We start from the raw sequence: 25235 nt of genomic DNA on the forward strand, positions 1-25235 counted from the left end.
CATTAGAAAATGTATTAATTTTAATTTGGAACTATGTAAATTGACTCTTTCCCAAAAGACGGCAATTGGCTGTTAAATAAATACCGAGTGATTATTACAATCGTGTTTGCTGACGAGTGGATCATCAGTGTAATGTGCTGGGTTCAATAAAAAGGTTATTGCCTGTCAAATAAACAGGATGAGCTGAGCCTGGACTGATTCAGGACATATCCGAGTCACCAGGACTGCTGGGAACTGCAGCTGCACAGCACCTTTCAGAGGTTGAGTTTAAGCAATTCTTGCAATATGTAGATAGAAAACTGGCACTGCCAAAGCAGCACTAATTCCATTAGCAAGATAATCTTAGGTCAGATCCTGGCACCCTAAACTTGATTATGAGGGTAGTTAAGTCCCACTGATTTGTGTAAAAACGACTGAGTATGTGATGATGTTCTTAATGAGGGTAAAAGTTGTAGAAATAATTTCTGTAGTATGAAAGGGTGGGATGATTTTAGGATTAGTGCTAAATTAGGTCGAGAAGGAAGCTAAGGATCTTGCTTCTGTTTTTATTATAACTCAGCAGAAGGAGAGAGCTTTAAATGCTGTTGAATGGTCAGATTAGGTCTTTCAGAGAGGTTGTCTGCACACAGAGGAAGCTGTTTCAAACTGCCAGTTTCTTTTATGTTTTTCCAAAGTGTGAGTTTATAAGAATAGTGTTTGTTCTCTGTCAATCAAAGATGCATCAAAAAGATCCTTGTACCCTGCAGAACCGATTGCCATTGGTAGCAATTAGAAAGTAGTCATTTGTTTTTAGGCTGCTGCACTCAGCCAAAGCCGGGTGGAAGGACATTATCCCACTGAACCCCCGTTAGTCAGAGGAAGCAGCAGCGCTGGAGCAGCGAGTATCGCCGCGGTCCCCCAGCAAACACTGCGAAAGCGCAGAGCCAAACCTGCAGCCACTGCTACTCGTGTTAAATGCACAATTTTTTTTTTTAAAAAATGGGCTTTTGCAGCCGCTCTCCGGGCCGGAGCAGTTCCCAGGGAAGGCACTAGGTGGTGGCAAGCCGCTGACAAGGAGGGCGAGCGGGGAGCGCCGCCGCCACCGAGGCGCTGTCACCTGACAGCGCTGCGCTTGGGGAAAAATGGGCTTGATTTAAACACCTAATGCCTCCCATTAAGAGCCAATATCCTCCCTATATGCTGGCATGGAGCAGCGGCTGAGGCGTCCAGGACAAGTTGTACCGCAGGCGTTGCTGGGAGAGAACAATTCCTACCATTCTTATCTGCAGACCTTACCGAGATGTTCTCTTCCCGTTACTGTTTCCTGAATATAGTTACTTTTTTTCTCCCCCCCCCCCCCCCCCATCCCAGCCCGTTTAGGATTTTGCTACTGGAAACGGCTGTAGGTTGAGACGTGGATTTTAGAAGATACGGGGGTTGAGATGTGGATTTTAGAGGATACGGGCTCTGCTCGATTCCGAGGGAGCCGGTTTGGGAAGTGTGGAATGTGTCTCCTGCACCGACGGCAGCGCAGCCGCGCACGCACACCATAGGCCAATTAGAATGTTAATAATAATTAAGTGTCTTACTCCTAAGACGCTCCTACACAGGGGAATGCTAAAGTGCCAGTCAGCTCATTTCATTACATGCAGGCAGACACCTCTCAGACCTCGTGTATTTGCTAAGGGAGCGATTCCAGCTCCGGCCAATCTGATTCCAGATGATCTGCTCAGCAAACACATTAGAGCAGCAAATGGGGATCAGAAAAAAAAGTCCAGATGTGGCAGCTGAGCTCTGCCTTTTGCCCCGAATAAACACAGGGGGAACCCTACGAATTTCCAGTTTGCAGGGGTTTGTGGGAGTCTTTATCTCGCTCGGGTTCACACGCTGCAGAGCGGCTCCATTTCAGATTGGAGATAATCCCCTAATTAAACACAAACTCAGCCTTAAGCTGCGTGGCATCTGATTTCTACCCCAAAAATCAGAACTGGACACAGACTTGCTAGAGCTGTTCAGCTTGTTCAGCTCTGAGATTACACTGAAGTGGACAGCAAGGGCTGGCCCAGAGGTCGCCTTCCATCTGTCTGAGCCACGTGAGTCACCACCTTCCTCATCCTCGTCTGGCTCACAGCTGACCACAACGTGCTGCTTATTCACAAAACAAGCTGTTTCAGATGTTTCAGCTGCATCTTTTGATGGGCAAGGGGACAGAAGGTTATGGGTTTGGAAGAAAGAGTTCTTGGGTTCAGGGCTTGCTCTCCTGGGAACATCCAGGAGGGAGCTGGGAAGAAAAGCTTGGACATGGTTCTCATGAGCAGGACCTTTTGAGTGACTCTGAGGAGTGAATGTTTCAACATCCCTGGCTTAAAAGGAATGGATTTAGCATGTTTCTGATACCAGAAATGTTATGGCTACTTTTCACCCAAATCTCTACTTTCAGAAAAAGAAAAAAAAAAAAGTGAGGCAAGAAGCCAAATCCCCAAGAGTAGGAAAAGAGAAAGCCCTGTTTATTCAGAGCTCGCTCCAGATAAAGCAGACACAAAATAAGTTAAAGCAAGACTGAGTCATTCACATTTCCAATAAATTAAAGGGGAAAAAATCCCATCATTTCTCACTCTATTTCACATCAGAGAGCAATCACAACAGACTACTCACTTAACGCGGGGATGGCTTTACCCCTGCCCCCGAGGGGTTTCTCTGCCTCTCTTGCACAGCTCTGGAAATGATCACATTTGCCCCCATTTTACATGTCTCCCCACATCCCCTTTGCCCCGTTCCAGACACCTTGGGTTCACTCAGCTGCTGCTTTCAGTTTCTTTGTACAATCCTTTGACTTTTACCATCTGCGAGAGGAAAAGCCGCAGCAGCCCCTGTATGTGATGAGACGTGCAGGACACGTAACGCTACCCCCAGTGTACAGCTGAGTGCACCCAGATTCAGTTTTCCCAAAAGATCAGAAGTCTGAGCAAAACCAAGCCAATCCAGCAAGTGAAATCCTGTAAAGAACCAATGAAGGGTCCTGTTTCCAGTTTCTCCACAGGTAACCAGAGGGGATGCTGTTGGCCCAACTCGCTGCTGCGGTGAAGTCTCCCATACCCAGCTTCAATTTTATCTTCAGCCCTTGGGAAGTAAAAAGCCAAATGAGGAATCTAAAGTGAGGACTCAGCTTTCCATTGAGCTAGAGCTCTTCTGAGCCACTTTAGAGAGGGGAAGTTTTGTTAAGCCATGAACAGGTACTGATGACTTCTATTGTGGAAGATCAGTGGGAAGAATCATTGCACTTGGGTTAGGAGGTACCTTGGAGATCCACTGTGCAAACTCCTGCTCAAAGCTGAACTAAAGGTATAACACAAGACCTTGAAATGGAAGGGAGCTGATGTGGGGACTTTTCTGGGTAAAGGTCTTTCCAGAGCTTTTCAGAAATTCTTATCCAAACTGAGCAGTACATAAAGAGAGTTTGCTCTAGAGCAGAGCATCTGCTCGGTTACTCAATAAAAAAAATTCTATATTGCATTGCTGGTGTGCACCAAGCTTCTAAAAGCATTACAGAGGATGAAATCAGAAGTGTATGGTGGAAACCAAAAGGGAAACGGTTGCATTTGAGTTTAGCACAAAAACCCAATTATAATTTCACAGGAGAACTGAAGGAAAATAGAGTAAACTCCTACACTGATCTTACTGCTTGGAGATTCTGCCACAGTGAGGCAGAGAACTGAGAACAACCTGGAGACTTAATGTGGGTATTCACTCCCACAGGGATGCTGCTGACTGACTTCACTGGAACTATATTTGAGCAGAATGTTTCAGATCTCCTGCCCACTTTGTACGAGATCAAATTCCATCCACTCCCTCGTGAACAAGAACTTCTGCTTTCTCAAAAACTTAATTACAAATTTTAAACATAGAATAGTAACTAAACATGCAAAAATAAGTTTGAATAACTTCAGATGATTTGCACTGGCATTACTCTGCACACCCAGACTTTCAAACTGGGAAAATAATGAGGTGTTCTTGATATCATTTTCCTCTGAGCTGTACAGTAACAAACAAATCTGTTTGATTGTTGTTGAAGGCAACAGTGAAACTGTATGAGAACACCTGAAAATGGAAGAAGTATTGGAAAAGTCAAATAGTCTGAGCTTTGTTATTCACATTTGGCTAATAAGACTAATGTTAGCCTTTGGACACATCACCCTCTATAAATTACAGGAAAATTAGCTGGGCAATTAGGTGGAAGCAAAATAAGCATCCTCATGTTCTGTATTATAAGCATCCTCATGTTCAGTAAATTATTTTATAAATGAGTGTTTGATCAAATAATCATCTGATCTTGAGAGCTGTGCAATCAAAGTTTTCAATCAGTTCTCCTTAGCTGCCAAGGCTTTCAGAATCACGGAAGCTCTATCATTTTGTCAGCCTCCAGTGCCCAGAGATGTTGAGGCATGTCCCCACAAGATGATCATCTGTCTGACTAGCAGTTAAAGCTATTAGATGTTACTTTTTGCATTAGCTGAGAATTGCCCAGTTGCAGTTCTGAAGTTTGTTAAGGATGACAGAGATGTGCATGACAGACTCGCGGTGATTAAATGCTTCTTGGATTTATTTCACAATGTGCTAAACGTTCCTTACGATACAATCTTAAAATTAGAATGAACCGATCTTGTACCTACTGAAGTTTATGACATGATGAATTCTCTAGAGGGTAAATTACAATGAAACACTGAGAGCAAATTACGTGGTTATAAATGTAGCTCATCCAAAAACACATCCTGACAACAACGATGAACTCTGTGCAGTCATTCTCGTGTCTGATGTCAGCAAAAATGACTATTTTCACCTGATACAATCACTTTCTCTGAGGGGGGGAAAGCAGGCACCACAGAAGAGCTAAAATTGTACAAAAAGCTGAACTGGGGCACTTTGCTGAGAAATTGTCTATTTTAAATGCTAAAAGTTAAGTGAGGTGTGTGTGCACTTCACAAGTGCTGAATTTGGACGTGGCTTTGCAGAGTCCTGCTTCTTTCGGTTTCTCAGAGGTTGTGGAATTAATTATGTCCATTTCTACCTCAATTGCAGAAGGGGAACAAATAATTTCCTTGGATAAACAGACTTGAACAGATTACAGTAGACCACAAAGTATTGATTATGTTAAGTTTGAACTTCAAATTAAGGCACAAATGAAGGTTAATTCCAGTTATTCACGTAAAGAGTCTTATGACTTGCCTTAAAAATGTATTGAAAAAGTATCAAAATGGTCATAAGTACTATTTTCAGCAACAAATTGAAGTCTACAGGGCTGAATTGTATATTCAAGGGTAGTAGATGTGAAGATTAGGAGAAAAAATAGACGATTTGCTAAGAGAAATGACATTTCTTTAAATTGTCCCTTCAAAAGGGCATTCTTCCCTTAATCACAGAGTTGTTTCCAAGATGGGTGATCATCCTGCTTTGGATGCAGAAGACAGGCAGTGGTCAGAGCCTCACTGTGCTCAACTAAGCCCAGCCACAAAGCCTCCCTGGGTTTGTCTCAGTCATCAGCAAAGTGGAAATGTGGGTCTGACTGCCAGGGTACAGCTGCAGACAGGCAAGGAGGGTTTAGTCCCACCTGCATTACACTGCTCTGTGCTGGGCACATCCAGCTCAGCTCTGGGATCCAGAGCTTCCCACAGGCTGTTGTGTGGTGTCTGCCATAACCAACCAAATCAGCTTTGGCCTGGTCATCACTATTGGGAAATGGCTGTCACCAAGGGGTCAGGAGACCTGCCCTGTGCTCTGGATGTATCACTGCATTATTTTAACTTCCCTCCAAGTGATCAGGATGTGGTTGCTGTATTAAATTTGCTGTATGATCATATACATATGTAATTTCAGGACACTGTGCTGAATTCTGAGCTCACAGGGCCACAGAAACAGACCCAGTTGTGTTCACACTTCCTCCAGAGCTGTGGAATAAGTTTAAATCAGAGAAACTGAGTCTCTCTCTGCAGTAAAACCAGAAGAAAAAGCCAGTGTGAAGAGAGTTGGGATAATCTGGGATCTTGGGCTTTACTGTCTCCTGAAGGTTTGAGCTGGCAGAATAGACACCACTCAGGGAATTCAAACTCCTGACAGGCTCTAGTTCCTTGAAACAGCTCCCCAAGTGACATTATATCCCCACAATGTCACCAGGGGCTCTCCAGCTGGGACAGTGTCTCACTAAGATGGTGTGACCCATAGAACTGTCCTGCTTTCATCTGTGAGCTTGACCACTTTGAAAGACACCCATGAGAAGTTCCTGTCTTTAGCAGCCAAGTGGACCAAGGTTTCTCCACATACCTCTTCAACACAATGCTTTGGAGTCAGATGTACACTTCAACACAATGCTTCTGGTATTTTAGTGTAAGGCTCTAGGAAGCTTCATATGATTGTGTTTCTCTTTTAGTATTAGCACATACCCACACCCAGCACTTCGTCTTCTTAAAATACAAACATGTACATGTATAATAAAACATTGACAAGTTGTAGTCAGAATCTGAGAAGTTTTAGACCTGAAAACCTGTGCACCTAAAAAAGGATAAAATATGCCCTTTGCACTGATTTCTGATTCCACAGCCTGACCATCCATGTGAGGATGCAGAACACCAGTGCAAGGGGATGTGCTCCAGAATGTCAGCTGGCATCAGCAAAGGTGCTGTGGATACTGCAGAGCTCTCCTGTAAGACTGCTGACTGTTTTCATGGCATCACATGAAACACAGAAATAAATAGCTCCTCTCCTATGATCACAGCATGAAAGTTTTGCTTTGCTGTCTATCCCTTCTCATTAAAAGCATAAAACACAACGCAAGACAGGGATTAGACACCGAGCAGGCAAACGCAACAGAGCCACAGGGAACAGCTCCAGGAGGAAAAGGATTGGCACATGGGCCAATAAAGCCAGTCCTGGTGTCAGCTGCAAGTTGCACCCTCAGAAGGCAGAACTGAATTTCACTCAGAGAACAGAGGAACAACAGGCACAGGCTCCAGACCACACTGGCCTGTACACCCAGTTCCTTCTCCAGAGCCTCTGTGCAGGTGTTAAAAGAAGCCTCTCCCCCAGCGAGCTGTCATAAAACTGTTGCTTTTTCTTTTCTAAAGTCCTCTTAAAAACAAGCAGGCACACACTCTTTTCCTGTGAAGCAAGTTTAGGTTTTTTCCTATTTAAATTACAAACACATCAGAAGTCTCTCTCACCACAGCGCATCCTGTCTTTTCTCTGTCTGACATTTAGAGTACAAACTCTTTAGGGCAGGCTCTGTCTTCATTTTTTTATGTCTCTTACAGAGCCAAGACATATTCTCAATGTTAAACAGTAAGTAGAAAAGGCCCATACACATATACAAGGTTACATGATATATGCCTGGCTTATCTGTGGTATACACATGATATGGTCAGTAAAACAGGCCTGTACAAGAAAACTCTCCTTATACACACAACCAAACAGATCCTGACTTGTGTGCTGGGGCCTGCACACATGGCACAGTGTATACAGGAGGCCCTTGTAAATGTACATGTATACACCTGATTTTTGAAAGTCTCCATGATGCCTTGAGGCCGGGAGGAACAAGGAGAAGCAAAGAAAAAGAGGGAAGACACGTTGTCTACGGCTCAGCTCCTCAGGAGCGGCTCCGAAGGTGGGAGTGACTCAGCCACACAGACATTGTGCACTGGACTGTACATGTGAGGAAAGGTTGAGAACTCCTGCTCAGAGCGACCCCTTTCCTGGGCAAAAGCAAAGCAAATGCATCTCTCTCAGCAGTTCCCAAGGACCAGCTCCAGTCAGGCGCCGTGGTGACATCAGCCCGGCTTTCGCAATTATTTAACCTCTGTCTTTCAGATCAGCAATGAACCAGCAAGGGTGACTAATACACACATCAGCTCTGCAAAGTTATCAACACACCAAACAGGGTGCCAGCCCTCAGCAGTGAACTCTGCTTTCATGAATCTGTGTGGTTTGGATTTGGGGAAAGGCTGTATGGAATCCAAGGTAACGTGTCCCTGGGAAGCTCTGTGAGCCATGGCAGTGTCAGTCCTTTTGCCAGGAAGATGCAGAGGTAGCAGATGTTTGCTTTTCCTCATTTCCGTGCGTTGGTTTGCACTACTCCCCTCCAACCCTGGCTCCTGCTCTCACTCCCCAGACAAGCACAGAAAAAGTAGCTTCTCTTAACAGACATCTACAATAAACATGCCGATACTTGAGACGTAAACGGAGAGACTGGCGTTGTAACAGAGCCTCTAAATCAAGCCCAGGACCTTGTTAGCATAATTAGTGATAGGACTGGCATCTTACAAGATCCAGGACGGAAAATGGGAAAATAGCAATAACAATAAAAAAATACAGTTGTATCCTAGCAATTGCTGGGATGATTGCTGATGGTTCAAAAGCAAGTCATATCTTGCGTGAGACAGATACATTTTATATGATGTTTAATCTCACAGGAATTCTGCCGGAAATACTCAGAAGCTTGTTAGAGGAAAATATGAGAAGCTACTCATGTGAACAATAAAAGATTCTCGTGTGGAGGAGCTACTGTGCCTCCCATCCTCCTAATAGGTGCACATCTTACAATTACTAGCATCCTGAAAAATAATGCTGCATCCTCTGCTCCCATCTGCTAATTTGAAGCTTTGGAGAAGGTGACAGTACTGGTCTTTCTCCCAGCTGAAACTCAGGTAGGATGGAGAAACACAAGGGAGGGGATTTGTTCAGGATCACCTGGAAGTCAGTGGCAGAGCCAGAAGTAGTATCTCTCTGTAAGGTCCTTGAGAGCACTAATAAGTTTTAATGGCCCTAATGAGTCCGACCTGCAGCCTCCATCCTCTGCCCATGGGCCTGGGAGCCTCACTGAAGCTCAACCCTGGGTCTTCAGCCACCACAGGAGCAAAGCTGAGGGACTGTCTCCAGCTCCCCCACAGACCTGCTGGTGCCTGTCCATGAGCCTTGTTGGTCTTGACCCCTTGACTAATTTCCCAGCTTGACCTCAGGCCTCCCTCATCACTGTGGACCTGCCTGCTGATAACTGGGCTGGGTCTGACCCTGGTTTGCCTTATTAGACCTGATCCTGACCTCTGGATTGACTTCCCGGCTTGAGGTCAGACCTGCCTCGTCACCACAAATTTGTCTGATGATCTGGACTCCTGGTTGAGCCTGACTGCCACTCCCAGGCCTGCCCTGCTTGCCATCCTTGAGGGCTGTGGGATGGGGCCCCTTCCTGGTGAGGACCCTGACCTTGCAGCCACATTATCCCTGTGAGTTCCCCAGCTCTTTGGGAGCTGATGGTCCTTGCTGCACCCTGACATTATCCTACTAAACCACCTTGTCTCCATAGCACCAAGGGCAGGAAAAGAAACATCACGTGTATTGATACACTTGGGGAACAGAGGCAGAAAGAAATTGAGGTACAAACTCAGACTGGAATTCTTTTTTCTGTGTCTTCAGCATGTCCTTCCTCCCACTTTACATTATCTGCCCCAACTCAAGGTAACAGCAAAAGACGTTGAGGGGCTTATAGGGAGAGGTTCATGTTCTGCATCAGTGTCCCTTGAGAATAATGAATCTTGGATGACAGGAATAGAAGCAGGGGGAATCAGGTATAAACAGAAGGAAGTGATCCCAGCAGAGGGATTGAGATGACAGGAAGGAAAGGCAAGGCCTGGGAAGGAGAAGCACTGTTAGATTACCCAGTGGGGCAGAGGATGCAGAGGATGCAGTTGCTGCTTGTGAGGACAGATTTGTGTTGGGCTCCTGCAAAGCACTAGAGCAGCTCCAGTATTTGGGGCTCAGAAAGGCAAATGAGTTCAGCACCCACTGGACAGTGAGATGCACAGAGCTCACAGCAGAGAGGGCCAGGTTGTCCTTTGCCTGATGTTAGATACATTCCTGCATAACTACAGCTGGATCTGGCATCAGATCTTAGCTCTCCTGAGAAGTTTGGTTTGGAATGCAGCATTCCAGCAGGGTTTATCCTGCACTGGGGGACCTCAGTGTCTGGAGCCCTGACTCCATGAGAGAGGGCAGAACAGCTCATCCAATAGTTTGGTCTCTAACTACAATCTCTCTTAAGTTAGTCTTTTCACAGAGAACAGCAGGAATTTCACGTACAACTCATGCTGAGGTTAAAAGGCAGCAATTGTCTAAATCTTCATATACAGGCAATTATTGGCCTTTTAATTTGGAAGCTAAAGGAGGTGACTCAACAAAAAAGGGTTCAGGCTGAGTCAGCAAGGTCTTTCCTTGGGAGTTAGATATACAATAGGAAAGCAAAATAACTTCTAGGGAGGTAGGAAAAAAAAAGTGTGTTGTGGAGGTTGAGGGTATGGGATGCACCTTTTCCCACAGATTCTCTGCCTTTCCCTTTTCCATTCCTGAGACATCCACGTGCAGCCTGTGGAGAGATTGTGCAGAGAGAAGAAAGGTAACACTTTGTACCTCTGTAGCATCTGATACCTCAGGTATCTACAAACCTCCTCAGACACTGCTCACCTATCTCCACACAACGGCTCTTCTATGAGAACTTGCTAGAAGTTTATTTTAATTTGGAGATTAGAAATCTCTGACAGCCTCACAATTCACAGTGCTGAAGTAAAGACCAGGATCCAGGCTTTTAGAGGAATGGATGTAGTGAAGGAAAACTGTGGATTACACCTCTCTGGGGTCCTGCAAGTGGCTAATTAGCCTAGAGAAGCACAGAAACTCTCTTAGTCTCTCCCTGCTGGAGGCAAGCCAAGGGAGTCTGCCTTATTCTTACATGAAGTAGTACCTGAAGAAAGATCAAAGGATGAGACCAAGATTTCATGGCTAGTGAATCAGGCAAGTCTGCTGAGGGTTTTGATAGGATCTTTACAATAAAGGGAAGAGTTCTCTGCTCGGTGACATGCTAGTTATGGGATATTAATTTCCTAGATTTTACTATTATGAGTATTAAATTCCTTGGGTCAGTTGATGGTTCTATAATTTCATCCTCTTCACACGGGCAAAAAACTGATGCAGATGTTTTCAAATGAGCTGAGGGCTCAGGTGTTATTTCTGAAATGTCATTTCTGAGATTCCTTCCCTTTCAAAGGGATTTGGAGACTCACTTGGGTGCTTTGGAAAACGTTACCTAAAACAAACTGTTTCCTTAAGGAGTTACCACTGAAGACAGTGAGCAAGTCTCAGTGTGGTGAGTAAATGCTTTTAGGGACCAGCCAGCAGAGATGAATGTGATCTATTGCTGCCCCTTTGCCCTTTCACCACAGCACTTTGGAGCACTGTAATCATAAAGGTAGGACGAATTTGCTCTCCTTCTGTCCATCCCCACCCTGCTATGGGAAAGCAAAGAATTATTATGACAATTGGGCAATTGTAAAATGGAGTAATTAAGTGATTTGCCAAAGGCCAGGTAGCCAAACTGGGGAACTGAACCTTAAGCAGTGCAATTCCTGCTTCTCCTTCGTATCCGATACACACAGCCCCTGCCTCTGGAAGGTCGGGATATTTCTTCCCTGGGGAAGATTTCATTTCCTCCTTTGAATGCTGAGGGAGGGGCCCCTCTAAATCACAGGTTAGGCAGGCACTCAGGTGAGTTAACACCATGTACTTCCCTGCACCATGTCTTGGAGGTGTAGTTAGATGTTATTACATGTACTGCTCGAGCTCCTAGAGGTCTCTGCCAAGAGCAAGCCCCATTGTGTTGGACACTGTTCACACACAGGATGAGAGTCCCTGCTCCCAAAGAGCTTTAATATTCTTTGATATTTCTGGGAAGCGTTTCATGAGAGAATTTCAACATAGAGAACAGGGCCTGATTATTCCTTTTAACTTAGATTACACCGGGATAACTCCACTCACTTCAGACCATACCTGTCAGAGATGAGACTCCAGATCCATTATGTTGCAGCCCCTCTTTTTAAAAACATTGGAGCACATGTAACAAATAATCAGGAAGTGAGTGGGCAGTCAGCATTAATTGTCTCCATGTCACCATCTTTGGTTGCTGTTGTGGAAACACAGCAAGGCACAGCAACTGCTCTTTCAGTGCAGAGAGCCATCCCTGAGCCCCAGATGGTGACCAGATGATCTTTCCCTCTTATGGACCGTAGATATGCTTCCTAACCTTAGTATTTGACTTCTGCATGCAAGGAGTGCTCACCTACATCTGCCTGCCCTCCACAGCACCTGGGTGCAACACAGGTCCCTTCAGGAATCCAGTAAAGACCCAGACAGAGCGTAAACAATTTGTGAAAAAAGCACAACCTGACTCAATTAGAATTTCCTCCATGAATAGCTCCCTATGTCAGAACTTAAGGCCCCAATTCATAGGGAAATCTGGGACCCATTTCCTCAGGAATTACCAGTTATTTATGCAGAGAAAGTACTGCATTCTGATTTTGTTTTCTGGACAGTCTGGGGTGGGCTTTACGCTCACGTGAACAGGCTGGATTTGTGCTGGGCTGGCAGCAGGGAGATGGGAGGAGATCTGTACTTCTACATGTTACCCCTTGTGCCCTCCAGCACCTCCTCTCCCCTCCCTGCAGAAGATGTCAGTAGGTGATCACACCCTACCACCTTCCCTGACTTTGTCAAAAGCCCCAAAACTACACCTGGCTGGTACAAAATATGGTAATTTTCTGTCATCTCTTTGCTGAGGAGCCCATGAACTCCCAAGGCCCAAAATACAGCTCTAGTCATGACCTGGGGAATGTTGGCATTTAGGATAATGGTTCCTACCTAAGAACCACCTGTGGTCCAGAGCCCCATACATCCCATAAAACACACTCCTCTTAGATTAGGACAAGTGACAGTTATCCTTTCCAAGAAAGGATTCTTTCTTACTGTGTCTCTGGCAAATTGGACTATCTGTGGAGTAAGATATTATGAGAATGAGCCTGGTACAGTCTGACCCTCAAGCAATAGTTATGATGATCTTCCAAAACCTCCAGAGTATATAATACACCCTTTTCAAAGGCCCAGCCTTAGCCACACACTCTTGTGCAAACAAAATTGGATCTAATTCCAACTCCTATGGCCTTTCCTAGAGTTAAACAAAGCTTTGTAGAGCTGAATGATAACAAACCACAAAGGGAGAGAGAAACTGCATGAAGGAAAAAAAAGAGCAAAACATCAGTCCCTGACATTTGAAAAATTCTTATTTGCCTAACTCCCCTGATTTCAGCAGAGCTGTATAACTCTATACCAGCTTCCAAGTTAGTCTCTCTTTTTTTAAGCTCTCTTCTGATGAGCTCTGAAAGCAGCAGAGGTGTTCAGGCAGACGTGTGTAGGCTGTCTCAGACAGCAGGGGCTTCAGGCAAGAATAATTTCAGGCCAACAGTGGCAAGAAAGAGAAAAGGCTGGTGGTGGAGGAACAGAAGATGAAGAGGGAAGCAGTGAGAGGCAATTCTTGTGGTTTGGAAGTTCCTGTGGCTCTATGTACAGTCAGCATTTCTGACTGCAAACAGAAACATTTCTGTTTGCTTTGCAAGCCAGATTTCTCAACCTTTGGCCTTCTGACCTTCCCTGTATCTGGCACTGTGATCAGGTGTGAGATGCAGCTCCCTGCTCAGAGGGGCAGGGCTTTCTCCCATGGTCCACCAGCCAGGCTGGATGGGGCCTCCCCAGAACCTGAGGAGACTGACAGTCTCTGTGAGACAGAGGTGCAAGGAGAAAGCCCAAAAAATGCTCTCTTCAGATGATTTACCTCAGCTTAAACACTGCCATGTTGTCCAATTCCTATAAAACCAGAGTTTGGGAATTAGAATCTAGGCATGAGCTGCACATTGGGTTTTCCTGGTGCTAAGAACAGACCCAGGTCCCACCTGCTCAAAGGTACACTGAGCTCTCTCTGTTGGACTCTGTCAGGAGAAGAGGAAAGCAATGTCTGTATTTGACCATTCTGGTTGTTCAATTTGTCCTTATCAAATAAAAATAAAATAAAATAAGGTTATTTTTAAGGCAGTACAGTTTCTTTATACCACATGCCCATGTTTATTGCCATATAAAATTCCCTGTTTGACTACACCCCACCCAGGCTCTTGTACACACCTGCATAAGTCTATAATTTTATCCCATGAATCATTCTGTACCATCAGATCACACCCAACTTACCAGAACTCTAAGGAAGTGGCAAGTTCATTACACTGGTTTTCATCTTTCAATTTTAAAATAAAAGGATTTTTTATTGGTGCCCTAAATCCACAAGTATTTTTTTTTTAAATTACAGGCATAAAGAATATGTAAAATTAATTAATTAAATGCACCCGACAAAAGGGAGGACAATGGAAGGGAGAACTAATAAACAGTTTTTAAGAAGCTGTTTGGACCTGTCCTGCAGAGGTTGTATCTACATCATGGGGTACTGCAAATCTGAAGCATTCAAAATCATGAGTCAGGCTCAACAAAAATCATGAGACTGAGGAAAAATCATTATTTTCAGTTTAAGTTAAGGGGGCTTGCCTTATTTTCCTCTGGGGTTTGCAGCCTTGGGAGAGCACTGAGGCCATGATTTTAAGCACTTAAGCAGCCTTTGAAGGACTTTTTTCCCAGGAAAGTGGAGATTTTCAGCTAAATTACTTGTGTCAATAGCTAGGTGTTTAAGGAACCCAGCAAACAACACAAGAGGTTGCAATCCCAAAGAAATCCAGATGCCATCATGTACTAGAGCAATGCTGCAGCCATCCAGGCCAGTTTGGGAATGTCCTTTGTTAGGAACACCAAGTGCAGCACACTCAGCAGCACAGGGAGATCTGCAGCCAAATATTTTCAGCTTGGATTTTTTCACTTTGGTTTAGTGTAGAGGAACACACTTCCATCTTAGCAGGCATTTCTCATTTTTATCTTCTTAAAGTTATCTTAGGGTTACCAAATACCACTTGAACTGGCTTTGTAGTTCCTGGGATTAGGCTCAGTGCACTTCTTGACTTGCAGCCATTTGGCAGCCCCTTCATTGTTACACAAATGTAACTCTCAGCAGCCACACGAAACTTTTTGCCACTCAGTTAAAAAATGATGAGTGGCCAAATAGGAAAATTGGATTACCTCCTGGGCAACTGAAATTCCTGTGATATGGCCACTGGGTTGGTTCCTAACCAGGACACTTAATTGCTGAGAAATGTGTTTACAGCTTGGTATGTGCATCTGTCCATTTGGGACCAAGGGGGGTGTGACAGGATCCTACCAGACTCAGGCTGACCAACAGTCTGGAAGAGGCTGCCACCAGTGGGCAACTCCACCACGGTGCAAAGACTGAGCATCCATAAAAACAGCTGTCCCTGACCCAGTCAGGAATGAAAGAAAAAGCAAAGCAATGGTTGAAGTGTCTTATCTGCTCTGGAAGGGTCTAGGTTTGCAGACCTGGTCGGGATGCTTTAGGTCTGAGATCTGTTTTCTTTCATGCCCATTCATCATGCTTTATTGCTTGCTAATGAGAGGACAAAGAAGAAATGCTCTAAATCTAATCAGGCTGCAGTTGACTCTGGCTGAAAAGCCCAGCAACACTGAGTGTCAGGGACCCTCCTGACTCTCCCCTGCACACACTCCCCCTGGTTAAGGGGCTCCCTGCTCAGCACAGCGTTAACAACAAGGCTCTTTAACTCCTGCCCGGTCCCACTGACATTTCCATCTGTTGTCTCCTCACCGCTGCTTTGCCGCCCGCCGCTCCGAGTGTTGCTCTCCAACCAACCTTCCATGTGCTCCCAGATCCTTTGGGATTGGCAGAAGGCTCAGGGTAGCAGACAAGGTGAATCCTGTAAACATGGCAAGAGATAAGGCAATAAGGGAATGATAACCACAAAAGTAGCTCACAGGGTTCAAGGGATGGAGGAACATGTACTGTTTATTTTCTGTGCTCTTGGATCAGCTGCAACTCCACATGTAAGGCAACTCCTTCAGCCTCAGCTTTAGGACCTGGAAAGTCCCTTAGCACTGAGCATTATGTAACAAAGAATATATGCTTTCTTTATCTTTTATCTATATAGGAAACAAAACAAAACAACCAAGACATTTGAACAATGCCTACAGCTCTGACTTGGGCCATGTCTCTGCCCTTGTTTGCACTGATGTAAATCAGAGATCGCTGGGAGAGATTTAAAATAGGCCTTTCAATTGCTTATCACATCACTCCTCTGCTCTGCCAGTGATCTGTTCTGTGTGTTTCTAACAACAGTGCCCGTGCTTTTGCCAAGCCACAGTTACACATGGAATGCTTTCTCTCTCCAGGTACACCCAGTGCCTGTCCCCCCTTATCCTTTCATATAAAACACTCAGCTTTCATCCCAATCCCGAGAAGTGCACTACCAATTATACCAATCCCAGGGTTTTTTAACTCATTTTCCCGGCATTTGCTCAGCTGGCTTGCCCATGCCATTTGTTTATGATGAATTTTTTATGACATAAACAATTACTTATTCCCAGGTGCATTTAACCAGAAGAGCAGGAACAGAGAGAAGTAACAGACTTGGGACTGCCTGGGCTTGCATGGTGGCAGCAACAATATGTTTACAGGCTTCAAAGGCACTGATAGAGCTCCTTCTGCATTTTGGGGGGCTCAGGATTAGAACTGGCTGGCAAAAGGTGATTTTTAATTCACAGGGGATTTCTTATTTTGGTTTGGTTTAGCTTAGGGCCAGTGCAACCAGCGTTTGCACCTGAGAAACCCAAGGCCGTGCCTTGCACAGCAGAGTTGGGAGCCTGTTGGAGGCAGCAGAACAGACACACACATGGACCTGCACACTCTTACACACTCACACACACTCTTGCACACTCACCCTCACACACACTGCACTGCTGTAGGCACCAGATGTGCCTTTCCACTGGAATATGACATGAGATATGAGACTTCATCTGGTTTTCTGACATTCTGCCTTGACCCCCAGTGCTCTCAGCAGCCCCACGGTTCCTTCAGCAGCTCCACAGCTTCCTAACTTCTCTGGTATTTGAGGGAGAAATTGCTGGAGTAAATTCCATGGTTTGAGTAATGACATTGATTTTTTAATTTCTTCAGGAAAGTGATTTATTCTGACCTTAAATCCCCTGTAACTGATGTTGTGTTATCAGCACTGCCAAGTTTTGTCAAGGGCTTGAGAGAAAGGGTGAATAAAGACACAGACACAGTTTTTCTCTTCTGTCTGCAGACTACTCCTACCTCTGAGCTGCCAGGTAATATCATATAAGTCATATTAGCCCTTGTTCCCTTTCTTCCCGTGGTTGACATAGTTAGTGGAGAAAAATTGATGTAGCTGATGGTGACACAAGGCTGAATCTGCATCAGTCTGAAAACCAGGCAGGAACAGCACCGAGTAACGTGACAAACTACCCACCCCTGCCTGCATTGTGCACTGCTCCAGAAAATCCAGGCAATGTGGCCTGCGTGGTTTTCAGCTTGGACGGTTCAGCAGGAAAAAGATTTTTGATAATAAAGTTTAAGAATCAGGGTCTGAAGCTCTGTATCAAACAGAAGTGATCCCCAAGGTACATTAAGGTCTGCCAGTCTCCGTTCAATTAGCAAGTGGGAGACAGCTGTCTGTCTGTCTGTCTGTCTGTCACCCTTCCTCTGCCCTGAACACAAACACATTCAAAGTCAAGCCAAATCTTTTTGTTTCATCAGCAGGTTCAGCCAGTTGCCTGCCGGATGTGGAACAAGTTTAGGTACCAACTAGTGCAAGTCAGCAATGGGCCCAGGGTTATTGTCCCTCTCTCTGCTTACTTTGCCTGAGCAGGTAATTGCCAAAGGAAAGACAAACCCTCTCCCAGGCACTGCAGCTTTGGGACTCAGCTCTCTTCTCAGACTTGCCATTTGTCTGTCCCTGTTTCTAAGCACAGTTCAGGGAACTCTCCATGAAGAATAAGGTTCTTTCTCCTGGACCCTTTGAGAGATTTCTTATTAGTCACTGGCTAATTAAAGGTTCCAGTTGCATTGCATTAACACCTCTCATGTCATTAGAGTCCAGCTGCAGTGCGAGAATCACATATTTGCTGAGGCTCCTGTGCCAGGCAGCGAGCTGGGAGCAGAGCTTTACATTTCATCACTCTGCAAAAGAAATACAATTAAGCAGTGTTCCCTGATCATATTGCAGCCTGCAAGAGGGGCTCTGAGCACCAATCACTGCAGTGTCTGGCCATGAGTTGTATTGAAATGGTGCTTTGACAAGGTTTTATGAACACATTGTAATAAATCCGTGGCCACCTAAGACTTCTTAATTGTCACTGTACTGCACAGGAAGCTGCTCAGAACCCCAGGGTGGAAATGCCAGTTGTGCCTGGGCACATGGTATCTCCACTTGACTTGTAGGAAAACCTTCACCCTTTATTAGCAGTGCAGGTGTTGTGCCACGGGGTCGGGGAGTTCTGAATTCACCCTGTAAAGGCTACTGATGCAGAGATTTAGTTCATTATAACGTTGTTAATTGACAGACTTGTGTGCCTGTCTAGTCAATAACAGCCTGCTAAAAATATGCATTAAGCAGAGAGAATGAATCAGCTGCTAATAGCAGTCTGCCTGATTGTCAGCTTCTATCTATCTTCAGGATTTGTCAGAACCTTGTCACTATTGTGCTCCAGCAGCTCCAAGCCTCCAACATATTTATCCTCCAAACACCCCTCTGGGGCAGGGTGGTTGTTGCTCTCACCAGTTTACAGATGGGAAGCTGTGATATTGAGAGGGAGAGTGATTTGCCCAAGGTCACACAAGAAATCTGTAGCAAAACAGGGAATAGTTCATCAGTCTGGCAAGCCCAGGGGGATTAACCTACCCCCAGCCAGGACATCTTTCTTGTCTCCTTCCTCTTTCAAATCAGCAGAGTAATAACGATTTATACCAGGAGAAATTCTTTGAGATTCCTTGATAATGCAGAACTTTCGATTTACGAGTGGATGAAGGATTAACTAAATGACCCCCTGCCACATTTCCAAAACACTGACATCCCAGAGCCAAACTTTAAAACATCAGACCCAGAAAACTTTTTTTAAATCAGTGCCTCCTTTAAACCAGGTTCTAGCTCCTCTCTTTGTTTGTGTGCATTTCCTGTAGCTGCTAACACCTCTAGCTCCAGGTGTAGGGAAAGAACAGCCACCCTACACTGCTGTGGGGAGGTCTAGAATGAGCAGCAGTGTCAGAGAGAAATGTGAATCTGTGATCTGGCCTTGAGTCTTGGCAAGTACATGAGTCCTTTAGTTCATGTATCAAATATGTTTGCTTGTAATTCAGTAAGCTGACATAGGCTCTTAAGGCACATTAACTCCTGTGTTACTGTGACCCTGTGATTGATTAGACTATTGCTATTATTAATGTTTCTTATGTGCTGTGGAATGAACAACTTTTAGCTAGATGTGATCCTTCACGTGAAGTTTGCCTTCCAAATAACATACAATAAAGGAGAAGAGATAAGGGAAGAGTGGGACAGTTGATCTCAAGAACAGAGGCATAAGGTAACTAATAATGGGCTGGAGACGTGCCCGGTTTGTGGGCACTGAAGCTGAGCGGTGCCAGTCACACTAGAGGGGAGGGGTGGTGTAATCAGGTGAGAGGAGCAGTGCCAAGTGCCCATCACTGCAGCCCAGCTCCCTGTGTCTCCCTGCAGGAGCTCCAAACAGGCTCAGCCAGGCGTGTGGAGCCCCTGGAACAGCCCCTCTGCCACTGCCCCATGAGCTGGGACTGCAGCTCCAGCCCCGAGCTCACAAACCAAACATACAGGAGTTGTGGGTGCCCCACAAAAGAAAGTGTTCAAGGCCAGGCTGGACAGGGCTTGGAGCAACCTGATCTAGTGCAAGATGTCCCTGCCTGTGATGGAAAGTTGTACTAGATCGTCTTTAAAGGTCCTTTCCAACCTAAACAATTCTATGAATTTTTAGTATATGGCAAGTCTAGAACTAAGATGGTAAACCCAGCAAGATCTAGTCAAAGAAAAAATCCTGTTACATTTTCTTATTTTTGCCTCATACACTTTTTCAACCAGGACCACACACACACTGTACTATGTCAGAGGTGCCTCCTGTGTCTTGCAAAAAAAGCTTCAAATCCTCAGATTGCAGCTATTCATGATTCAGGACCACAATTCCACTCAGGGAGTCACTGTCAGAAGAAAAGCACTGTGGTTCCTCCTGGGCAGGGAAGAGACCCAAACCACCACTTTTAGTTCCTCTGCTTGCCTTTCCTCCCTGTGATTTTTCTTTCTCTCCACAGTCTTGCCAGGGTTACTCTGGGGAGTCAAACCCCTCACTCCACTCCTGTGTGTCTTGCAGGCAGTTGTGGAAGGTGATGATTCTGCAGGTATCTCCTTCCTGCCCTTGAGGTCAACCTCTCCCTCAGGAGGAGATTCTCAGGCTGGTGGTGCAGCTGCTGTAGCTCCCAGCCAGTCATGGCTGCTGGGTGGCATCACCCAGAGGAAAGGAGAAGTGCACAGAGAGGGCTGCCCAGCTGGGCATTACACACAAACCAGCTTCTTCCTGGAAAAAATGAGGGCTTTCAGTCTTTTGAGAACCTCAAAGAATTTTCCTCCACCTTCCTACAGGTGGAGAGGTTGGACAGGCACTTGACTGAACCATCCTCAAGCCCTCCCAGCCCACCAACAGCAGGCTCTCTGTTCAAAAGATTTGTGTGCAATTAGGTAAAGCAAACTTCAAAGCTGTCTAGCCCACTGATCCAATATGGAAAAACCTAATTAAGGGAGTTAGAGATGGATACAGTGTCAGCTTTCACCTGGACAGACTTTGGTGAAGGAAGAAGAAGTTTGAACTGAGCTCTGAAAGCTGTAGGTTCCTGTCCTACAAAGGAGGAACTGAGATCAGGGCTTGAAGGACGATGTTGTTTGAAGGTCTGAAATGTCTATTTTCAACTGCTAAGGTTTGACATTGATAATTCCTGGTCCTCCTAAAAGGCTAAAATATCAAAGGAGAGCGGTGAAGGGTCTTTGTGCAATGAGTGTCATCACAGATATAGAGCTCCCAAAGCCAGGGAAAAGCTCCAGAATGTCAGATACTTGAATGCTCCCAGATATTAATGAATCCACAACTTTTCAGTGAGACGGGTCAGTATTGTTAACCCCATTTTACAAACAAGGATATTGAGTAAGAGAAAGGGGAAGTGACTCACTGAAAACCACCCTGTATTAGAGACAAGAATAGGACTCAGATCTTATGACTCCCATTCCTGAGTCTTAATCACTATTAGATCGAAGCTTTATAGCTTCACATTTGCTGAGGGCTGGAAGAGGGAAAAAACAAGAGGTGGGAAGGGTGAGGAGCTTCTTTGAATCAAAACTAAACACAAGGTTCCTGGAATGAAGCCATCACTAATTTCAATGAATTTACTTAGATCTTGAGCTTTGGGATGGCATGAGCAGCTGTGAGTCATCTTGGCCAGTCAAAGGAATAATTAATTGTTGTGGGTAAATCTCAAAAGGTTTAGGGGTCAGGTAAGGTAAGAGGCAAAGCTTATCCTTGACTGCTCTTTTCTGCTCTGCAAACTATGCTGGAGACGCTCACTAGAAGATTATCCTGTGGATTCCTTATGCCAGATCTGTCCATCTGTTGCACACACTTTCTGCCTCATCTTCTATTTTGATTGTAAACGATTCAGTGTTGGGATTGTCTCTATTTTAGAGGTTTTTCTAGTACCTGCCATTGCACAGCTTTGATCCATATAAGGATAAAGCAGTACCAGAGGTACAACCATCATCCAAATAGGAATAGGGGCTGAACAGTTTGGCTCCTGAGATTTTTTGTGCTTCCTGATTATAGCAGGAGTGGTTTCCTTGTGGTGCTTTGATAGTTTTGCTCCCAGCACAGCTCACAACCAGGAAGTACAAGAATGCAGAGCAATGATAGCCAGAATTTGCAGAACAGCTCAGCATGCACCATCAGAAGCAGGTTTGCAGGAGCTCAGCTCCCATTTAGGCACCAGAATCACCACCTAGATTTTAAGAAGTGCCAGAGAGCTCTTTAGAAAATCCAGCCCTCATGGCAGCTTCTGTTTGAGGATCTACCTCAGTGTTTCAGGCTGAAAAGTGTCACCCTGACTCAGTGTCATTTTTTCAGTACCTCTTAGGTACCGTGAGATGAACGGTGCAAAAAAGTCTTGTGTTCTCCATCAGGTCATGATTCCAAACAAAAAATGTAAATCAGAGTAAAAAGATGCCTTTTATTCCTACTCTTCTGCCCTGAAAACTCAATTTCTCTCCAGCTCCACTCCTTAGTCAGTGCCTGAGGTGGGTGATTGCCCTTCAGTTCTCTCGGGGTCAGAGCCAGGACAAAGGGAATCTCATGGAAAAGGGAGCACTCACTCCCTGTGTGTGTTCCTTCCCAGCATCCCTAATCCAGAACTCATTTTTGAGGGAGGGAGGCAAGCAGCATCCCACGTGGTGGATTGTCACTCAGGGTCACCGATGGGATGCTTCCCATCTGGACCTCTTTGACTGCTCCTTTTCTGTTCTGGTGCAGATAGTGCCAAACGACTTTGGTATTTTCACGTGGGTAGAACAGAGGCTCTGCACAGCTCCTGCTGTGCTCAGCCAGGAGGTGACGACCAACATACCTGTGGAAGCCCTGAGAACCTCCCTGAGAGCCCATAGGCATGCAGGAATTTAAAAGCCCTGCAGCCATGTCTGAACTGGGAACTTCAGAGCACAGACTTTCAGGTTCAGTTTCATTTTGAAACGTCTGTAATGAAACATTTTGATATTTAAAAATTATTATAATTTACTTTTCCTTCCATGGGAAATTTCAAATATGTCACTTTTTTTTTTTTTTTTTGCACTGAAACAGAACTTTACATCCCCCGCACAATTTTTCCAGGAATTTTCCCAAATTTCTGAATTCTAGGATTACCCATAAAGCAGACATGTTGGCTTTCAACCCTCTTTGGTGCCATTATTCCACAGTCTTTTTTTTTTTTTTTTTTCCCAATTATGATTACATTTTAAAGAAAGAGTTTATAATCCCTTGCCAAAAAAAAATGAGCTCCTTTTAGGTTCCAAGTCTGGAGAAAGGTTCCCTTTTGTTCCTACTAAAGAGATATGTTGCCTGGTGCTGACTGGGAGCAGAGACACTCCTGCATTCCCAGCCCTGACACTAACTGCCCCTGTGGCCCCGGGCTAATCGCTTAAATGCTCTGGCTCAGTCTCCCCATCGGTAAAACAGAGATAATGATACTTACCATCTTCTTCACAGGGGTGTTGCAGAGAAATAATTAGTTTGTGTCTGTAAAGCACTTTGAAGATAAAAAGCACAATACAATTGATAATAATTATTGCTATGCAGGCTGGTTCTCCCCTCCCTAACACCTTAATGGTGCAGGAAGGCAAGGAAAGCCCTGAGCTGAACTAAGTGTCTCTCCTGGTAAAGCCCCAACTTCAGCAAAACCAACCACCCCAAAATTTTTAAGCTTTAAATCCGGTTTAGCGCCCCTAGTTCTAACTTGCCAAAGTTAGACGTATCACTGCATGGCAAGGAGATTTGTTTTTCACTGTCTCTTTTTCTCTAGTCCCTCGCAGTTTTTAATAGCATTTTGTGCCTTCAGAAGCTTCCATCAGTCCCTGATACCTCTGCCTTTCCTGGCATGGGGCAGCGGCTTATTATCCACGAGTTCGTTACAGCCCCGGCTTCAAAGATCCGCGGTTCAAAGGGTCCCAGAAGTGTGGAACAGGTCAGCACTTTAATGCCGATTCACACATCTTTAGAGGGCAGTGCCATCGCCGCGGTTTTGTTCCTGGGGGAAGCAGAGAATAACTGGTTTGCAGAGTTCCCTTTGGCCTCAGCGCCGGCCACAGAATTGGAGGCTCCTGGTGGCAAAGATCAAGCGTCAGGGAGCCCTGGGGTGGGTGAGCCTGTGGGGCTGGGATGAGTGAAAATGGGCTTTGTGACTCACTGACTTGTTCTTAATGGGAGGAAAAGGGACTGGGGGAGTAAAGGAGAAAAAAGTATCAGAAAGGATAAAATTGTCTCAACTGGTTCTCTCCATGCACTTCCTTTGTAAGACAAGCGACAGAGGGATGAGGCACCTAAATATTATCAAAAACAAATCAGAGGAACTACTACTCTAAATACACTTCCTACACAAGCTGAACCAGGATGAAGGTGGAGAATATGGGGAACAAGGAACAAAACAACTGTAGATATGAAATATTGGCTACGATATTTTTCATTTGCACATAGACTTGAACTTCCTGTACAGAGGGTCAAAGTCTTCTGCAGAAGGCCCTTCTTGCTGCATTTATGGCCCAAGAGGAAGCAAGAAAAAGCAGAAATCATCCTGAAGACCATTTTCCAAATAGACAGTTTGAAGAAGTGGCATTTGAGTCACTGGACAGATCTTTAGGTTGAATCCAAATATTGAAACTAAATGCCAAATCTTCTTTTCAGGCACCAGCTAAAGTGGAAGAAGCCATTTTTGCACTGGGTGTACTCATTGTGTCTTAAATTGATCTGAAGCAGTTATGGTACCAAACCCTGGAGGAGCTTTGCTCTTACAGACCCTGTATGCATGCATATGTATATATATATATATATATATATGTATCTATATCAGAAGACTGTAGCATCTCCTGGGTGTGATTTATTGCAAAGCATCATTTAGCTACAGATGCCTGTTGACATCTAGACTGTGGGCATCTCCAGACAATTACAGAAAGATTATTTTGATGGCTTAAACAGTATGTGGGTCTTGCACTATACAAGGACCAATTTCCCACTAAAGGAATGATTTCAGTGAGAGAGAAGAGTAAAAGATGTGTGGGCTTTAACAGAACAGGGTCCATCCCAGCTGCTTGACTTCAGCTGGGTTGTCAGCAAATCCAGCCCTTCATTAGGACACCAATCATTTCTTATTTCTCTTGTTTTATCCCCTGGTCCCTTGGGGGAGGAGATTTCATTCACACAGCGCTTCCCTGTAGCCTCTCAGTCTGCAAAGGTGAGACTTCAATTTCTGAAAGGCTTTTTTTGCCTCATCCAGTTTTCCACATCCATGCCCATAGACCTGAAATTCTGTTTACACAGTCGTAGAGACTACTGCAAAAACCTATATTTCTGTGAAAATTTAGGGTGACTGAAGGCATACCACGTGCACAGGTTCCTACTATAAGCAGAGATTTCATTTAGGAAGGAGAGGATGCTGCTTTTGACCTAACTATGGAAGGATAGTTCTTCTGAATCTCAGGTGAAACTGTAAAACTGCCCTGTTTATAAAGCCTTGTCCCTCTGCTCTGTTTGCCTTAGGCTCAGCCATCCTTGCACCTTCAGGAAAATACTCAGAAATATATTTTCCTGCTTCTTTT

The 25235-nt window shown here is 44.9% G+C and overlaps 1 protein-coding gene across 1 annotated transcript in view; it reads right to left on the reverse strand.

Moving 5' to 3' along the window:
* MYL10 (myosin light chain 10) overlaps window positions 1–25235 on the reverse strand; it is an 88075-nt gene that overhangs the window by 58654 nt on the left and 4186 nt on the right. Inside the window, exon 2 of the mRNA XM_064677789.1 lies at window positions 15608–15716. The gene's annotated coding sequence lies outside the window, so the exon portion shown is untranslated. The remainder of the gene's footprint in view (window positions 1–15607; window positions 15717–25235) is intronic.

Source organism: Pseudopipra pipra, chromosome 21, assembly GCF_036250125.1.
Source record: "Pseudopipra pipra isolate bDixPip1 chromosome 21, bDixPip1.hap1, whole genome shotgun sequence".
In the NCBI taxonomy this organism is placed as follows: Eukaryota; Metazoa; Chordata; class Aves; order Passeriformes; family Pipridae; genus Pseudopipra; species Pseudopipra pipra.